This window comes from Halyomorpha halys, unplaced genomic scaffold (genome assembly GCF_000696795.3).
Source record: "Halyomorpha halys isolate HHAL.00 unplaced genomic scaffold, Hhal_1.1 Scaffold262.1, whole genome shotgun sequence".
NCBI classification, from domain to species: Eukaryota; Metazoa; Arthropoda; class Insecta; order Hemiptera; family Pentatomidae; genus Halyomorpha; species Halyomorpha halys.
The window spans coordinates 60,938-68,204 of NW_027109480.1; the positions used below are offsets into that span (position 1 = coordinate 60,938).

The 7,267-nt window shown below is 26.5% G+C and overlaps 1 protein-coding gene across 1 annotated transcript in view; it reads left to right on the forward strand.

The window, feature by feature from the left end:
* The window catches only part of Ca-alpha1D (Ca[2+]-channel protein alpha[[1]] subunit D), a gene marked incomplete in the record, with an annotated part of 380,374 nt that overhangs the window by 802 nt on the left and 372,305 nt on the right, over positions 1 to 7,267 (forward strand).

The window sequence follows — 7,267 nt, forward strand, 5'->3', positions numbered from 1 at the left end:
ATTCAAAGAGGAAAATAATCATTATTAGTTTTATTGGAAGATAAAATTTCTTCAATAAACTGTATTCAGGATGAAATATTTTTAATATAGATTTTAGCGATGGACTTCCTTCAACTTTGTCTCGTTTATTACCCCTCATATTCTTCTCTTTTTTTTTTTTATTTTACTGTTATAGTTTCGTTCCTATAGGAATTTATTGAAAACATAAAAACAAAACAGTAATATAAAAGATATTCGAAAGGATATTAAATGAAATAATCTGTTTAGTAGTTATAATATTGTCTCAGTGGGAGAGCGTTGGAAGAGATCCACACGCTATATGTGCTCGTATATAATTGTCCCTTTGTATCATCGCACTGTTCCTATTAGATCATCTTTCCTATAACCCCGAACAACAACTTTTGGATTAAAATTATAAACAATTTAGCACTGACGATGGTTTATAATTAATACACTGGGTTATTAATTAATATTAAACTCCACCAATTCCGACTTGAATACAATTAAAATGGAATACTTATAAAATTAAATAATAAATGAAGAACTTACATTAAGATAATTTTGTCCCATTTGATACGATATTTAAAAATATCACCTTTTATAAGACTAAATATGTTTATCAACGAACAACAACAAATATTAAACTAATGTTGAATTTTACGTATTTATTGTCACAACCACATTGGAATTTTGTTTATTTCTTTTATTTTTTGTATGGCTGATTTGATTTTATTAAGGGAATACAAACAAGATATTTAAAAAAAAAAGAATAAACAAAATAACAATGACGAATAAATAAAAATTAAGAAAAAAAAGAATTAAATAAATTTACTGTATAAGTTAATAAAAATTAACTTTTAAAAATCCAATCTGTTTCTCAAAAATAATGATTTTTTTTTTTTTTTTTATAGTTTCGAATTGTTTTTTCTAACGTATTATATATGCTATAGTTTTTTGTTTTGTTTTTAAATCTGAAAATACCATTGATTTTTCGTTGAAATCACTTCAATGGTTATGGAAAAATCGCACATGTTTTGAAATAATCTTCACTACAGACTCTTGATATTTGCAGAACACAATTGAAGTAAATATAAAACATTTACGGTTGGCTGTAATCTTCACATATTTCAAGATTCTATATAAAATAGAACGTAACACTGAAAAATAAGTTTAAAAATGTATATTGTGGTTTTTAAATAATGGCGGAAAGAATTAGGTATATTTCATTCTTATATAAATCAAAAATATGGAAGCACCCCGCTTGTCTGGATCACCAATATACGAATCAAGATTAACTAGAACTTTTTCTTATTCTTTTAAACTGTAAGTAATCACAATCAATAATTTTCCTTTACTGATAATACCATCTATCATCTAGGATTTTGTGCCATGAGAGAGCATTACTTCGAATAAAATGTATTATACCAATCCAATTTTTCGAAATCTATAGCATCCATTACTGTTTTTAACTAACCAATTCATATTCGCCATATTTTATTGTAAATATTTAAAAAGAGAGTGATCTAAAGAAATTAATGATGACACAATTTTTTGTTCAATTCGTACGGGCTCATTTTGACTCAAGCGATGAAAGGAATTTTTTTTTCAATCAATGAAAAAAAAATCTATTATTTAAATAAAAATTAAATTATTTTAAAACAATTTCTATAAAATCTTTAACATTTTCCATGTACTATAGTGTTTGAGGTTTTCCATGTATTAAATTAAAATATGTTTAGTTAACACATTTATTTTCTTGATATTTTAAATATTTCTATCACTTTTAAAACTGCTTACATATTATGTTATCATAATTTTTGTTTATAATGACATAGTTAAGAGCTCAGCAAATAAAGACTTGTTAATCATTTATTTAATAATTGGAGACTTACAAAAAAACTATAACTTTCTATTTATTACATATAGTAACTTTTATGGAGTTTTAAAATAAAAATATTTCGTAATAAGTACAAGTTTTGTTTTTTATTTTTGATATTTTGCTCACGTCTATCAGATAATATGTAACATAACTTTTAATGAATGATTCAATACTGAACTGGTAAAAAAAAATATTCAGCACTGACTTATACTGATATTATAATTCAGATTACAGATGTGAACTCAAGAATGAAAATACGAATTCAAGGTAATCTGACTTCATAACCCTCGTACTCATCGGGGTAGATATAGGTTTTACGATGGATCTATTTATATAAATTATCAACATTTAAATAATGTTTTGTAAACATAGACTTTATTTACACCCAGTTACTTGTATATAAATAAGTACTATCTCCATCGTAATGATAGTGTATACGACAACAAAAACCTGCTTCGGTTTCCAGTCTCTAATCCTCAAGTTGTCTCGTCAGAAAAATTACGTAACCCATCCGTATCGGGTCAATATGAAACCATTTGTTTCATTGCTTAAATTTGACCTAAAAGTATACCAATGAAAATTGGTAAAATATTTTTATTTTGAAATATTCTTTATTAATTTATAGAGGAAAATAATGTCCAAGCATTAGGTCTTCCTAATTAAAATATTAATTCTTTATAGGTAATTTTGATATTAATTTATTTTGCTTTTGATATTGCTTTATGTGCTAAGTATGGACCATAAATTTTCACTTTTTTTTAAATATATTTTACAATATTAACCCTTGATTACTAATGTAAGTAAATTATACTCACATTCTACAAATAAAAAAAAATACTATTTAGACAAAAATAGAGATCGTTTATTCTAGTAATGTTAACCAGAGAGTTTATGTTCATAAAGACTTCGGATTTTGAATTATAAAATGTTTCCTAGAAGAAAATGAACAATATTCACTCTAAAATTAATTATTGGAGTTAATACTTTTTTTGTTATTACATTTTTAATTAGAACATAATACTGATTTTCTTGATTGCAGCGTTGTTTATCAATATTATTTTTGCCGTAGGAAAAGATACGTTGTTGAATTCATACAATAAAACTATGGATTTATTTTGCTAATTGAGTTTATTATCTTTTAATTGACACCGTGAATTAATAAAAGTGTGATTATTGTTCTTCTAAAATTTACTTCGTATTAATATTAAGTTCCTACTAAAAAGGGTTTTATTATAGGATCAATGGTTTATTATTCCTTTACATGTTTAGTTTTTTGAGTTTTATGTGATTTTTTTTAAACTTAATATATTAACACATTCATAGTTAAGTGTATTGTAGTGATTGAGTAATGTGTTAAATATAGAGGATAAATGATTTAACCTTCAAAATACCTAGAAAGTATCGATTATATGTCGCCTTAAAAGATAGGAAAAATTTAAACATGTTGTCCAATGCGTTGCTACAGTACACAGCGTATAAAATTTCATCCCATTTTTTATTAAATATCCCATGGTATATGGAAGTAGGTAACTCAATGGTAAAGCATTGTACTACTATCTCCAAGGACCCGGATCCGAATCCACCTGTGGCAGATAATTATATCCTGTTTCACTCTACCCGTGAGTCAGCCCTGTGGATTCAGGCGCCCTCCAGGGTTCATCCAGCCACATTTAGTAGGTAAACTTTATTGGCTAAAAATCTGATAGTCGAGCATTATTCTGACCATATCACCTCCTTGCACAACCGTTGTGCTAGTAACAATACTTACTAAGTACTGCACCCCTGACCCTTCACGTGTTGTACTGGTACAGATTTATTTATTTTATTTTTTGTAATAAACCCATGGTACTAAATCTCGAAACGAAAATAAATAAAATTTATTAATATGCTGTTTCGTCTCGTCCTTACCTATTATATCAGTGTTGGATACGATCATGAAATATTAAATACCAATTTTTTTTTAAGCTTATACTGTCGCATATTCGTAGTTTGAGTATTAAATGTGGAAGCATTAATTTGAAAAAAAAAAACTGGTTTAGGAAAAAATAAATAACTGTATTCCTAAAACTATTAAAACTCCTAGCTTTCAACAGTTTATCACATCTTTTTAATCTGTTTTATGTTATCTACCTATATACACAACATTACATAAAAAAAAAAAAAAGCATAGCCATAGAAGAGGAGAAAGTAGGTAGTTGCAGAAGGTATGAAATCCCAATTTGTTTTAAAGTGAATATAGCTCTCCAATTGGGTTTAAATGTAGATTTACGGTCCGGGTGGATCTCCAACGGTGAAAGAATAATTAAAGGTAATTTTTTCAGCTTTTTTTGGTACCAAAGGATCATAATTCTTTATTAAGTTAAAGAAATCAAAGTTGTGTCCTAGAATTTTAGTGAGCTTAACATGGACGACTACCTCCGGAGAAGAAAAATACCAATTTACTTTTCCTCGAAAAAAAGTATGATGAAACCCAAAGAATTTGTATTATTTTTTAGAACTAAATTTCTGTTTTGTTTTTTTTAATCAAAAAAACTCTTTATTTATTCTATTGCTAGATTAAACATAATATTGGAAATTTTGCAAGTAATGTATATCTGAAATTATATAAAAAGAATATTTGAATTATTGTTAAGTAATTAATTTTCTAAAAGGGGTTCTTTATCCCATCACTAATATTAAAAATAAATCTATTACTTTGAGTTGAAATTAGAAAAAAACATAAATTTTATTCTTTGGAAATAATAAGGAATTTTTTAGAATTATAACTATTTGAGAGCAAACATATATTACAAAAACATAGCTTCCTACAATACACACAGAGTTCATAGTAATAATGTAACTTGCCCGTCCATGAGCCCAAGAGGAGAGATTATAGAGTTATTTTACTCCAATTTTTGTTTACTTTAGTAAAAACTAAATATGGTTAAGAGTCAAAACATTAGCTCCCAACCATAGTGAGGAAGAATAAAAAATGACGCCTGTTCCGAAGATACAAAAAATGAATTTTTCATTCGGAGCTCTATATCCTGAGAACAACCAGCAACACTAGAACACATGATATAGCATCATTTAAAGTTGACATATAGTATTTCATAAAGTAAACGTATTTTCAAAACCTCGAGAAATCAACTTTTGTGAATTTATTTTGGAAAATTTCATGGAAACTACTATTCCTACGAAAATACTAAATACAAATGACTGAATATGTTAATTTCTAGTTGTTCGGAAAAATGTTTGATTTTTGAAAAAAAAAATATATCTCTAGAACTATAAGACGTATATATGTTTACCAGAACTCAAAATAAAGGAAATTTAACTTACTATAAAGTAATTTATGACACAAATCTTCAATGGAGTAGTAGTTTTTATGATATTTGCATATGAATATAAATTAGGCACATGGAAATTTGTTCGAAGAGCTATAAATCAATTTATTTTAGAAAATATCATAAAAGCTACTACTCCATTCAACTAGCTTTATTTTTTGTGCTAACTGACATCTGTACGTCTAAGGGTTTCTGAGATAAAATTTTTCATAGATAAAGTTTTTTCAGAACGAACTAGAAATCAATATTTTGTGAATAAATTTTGGCAAACATCATAAAAGCTACTACTCCTAAGATTATAAACGTTCCAAACTACTTTATGGTACACTCAAACAGCTTTGATTTGAGTTCTAACAGAAACATTAAAAACAGACAGGTTCGTTCCTGCAACAAAGTTATCCCAAAATAAATTCAATAACTACTGATTAGTGAATTTATTTTGAGATAAGCGTTATTTCATTATGAAATGTTGTTTTTTTCAAAGTGTATCTCAGGAAATATTGAATGTAAACAGGTCTGTGTGAGTGCTTATTTTAAAAAAAAATACTCTGCTTTAAATGATGTTATATTATGTTTTTTAGTGTTGTTGGTTTTAATATAATTTAAATCCATGGAGATAGCTTAATAATAGTTTTAAGGATATGGAGATCCGAATAAAAAAATATTTATTTTTTAAGTTTTGAAACAGCTATAATTTTTAATTCCCCTCACTATAATTGGCAGTTCAAATTTAACTGGTAATTATACATATTTTTCATATAAGTAATCAAAAATTGGAGTGAAATAACTTTTGCTCACTTAAGCCCACCGGGCTCTTGTGCAAAATGATATATTAAAATGTTCTGTTGTCATTGAATCATCTATTTCATTTTTAAAATTTATGTTTTTAAAAATTACGAATGTATTTAAATATATCTTATAAAAAATATTTCGAAATGAAATTTTGAATAAAAATCCTATTAAAACAGTACTTTAACGAACTTTAGAAAATTTGGAGGCCTAACTTTTCAAAATTGCGATAAACTTTTGGCGTTTTCGTAAAATTTCATGAAATCAGTAGTTGATGAGGTACATAAGATTTGAGTTTAACAGCCACAATTTTTTATTTTCCCTGACTATGTTTGGCAGACTCTTCAAATTTGACTTGTTACTACTTATAATTGTCATGAAAGTAATAAAAAAATTGGGTTGAATAATTATTTTATTTTACTCCGGGTTCTTGACCCAATATAGAAAACTAAAAATTGCTGAGGACAGAATTATCTTGGATTAAAACAAATCAACCAAAGCTCCAACGAAAATAGGTTGGAATAAGATTCTTCAAACTGAAATATCGAGGGGATTAATAATATTTCATATTACAACATTCTATTTTATCAGATGTTAACAGTTAATATAAATGCCAAAATTAACAATTAAAAGAATGGAAAAAAAGAAGGTAAAAGTTATAAACTTTTAATTTTATATTCGTTAAATATTTTCAGCACTCAATATAAAAGCGTTTTGGTCCACGGGAGTTCTGCTTTGTAGGAGGGCCAATAGATCCTGATAGGGTGCCAAGCCTATAATCCATTTGTATTGATTTATTTGCCACTGCTTGTGAACCCTCTTGTTTGAATTTACGTTGGTGGAAAAATCTATGACGAATTTGCTGGATATGGAACTTTGGAGGCCAGAAGTTATATAACTAATCCAATAGTAATAATTCAGGTTACTAATAATAAAATTTGTGAAATATTAGGGAATGATAAATAATAAATATAATAGTTAATATCTTAATTTTTAAAAACTCACTTACGTATATAAACGTATGTGCATGTAATTCTTAATAGCGAATTAACGAATTGAGGATTTATTTACCAATTTTTACTTGACAATATTTTCGATAATTCGAAAATAAACCAAAAAAAAATATTTTTTTATGAACAATTTCAAGTTTTTTTAGTGGAATTTATTTTTAAATTGTTAATTACCAATTACAATAATTCAGGAAAAATATTCTTCGTACCTCATTAATCTCACATTGTAAAAAAAAAAAAAATAATAATACTAGATAAGAATA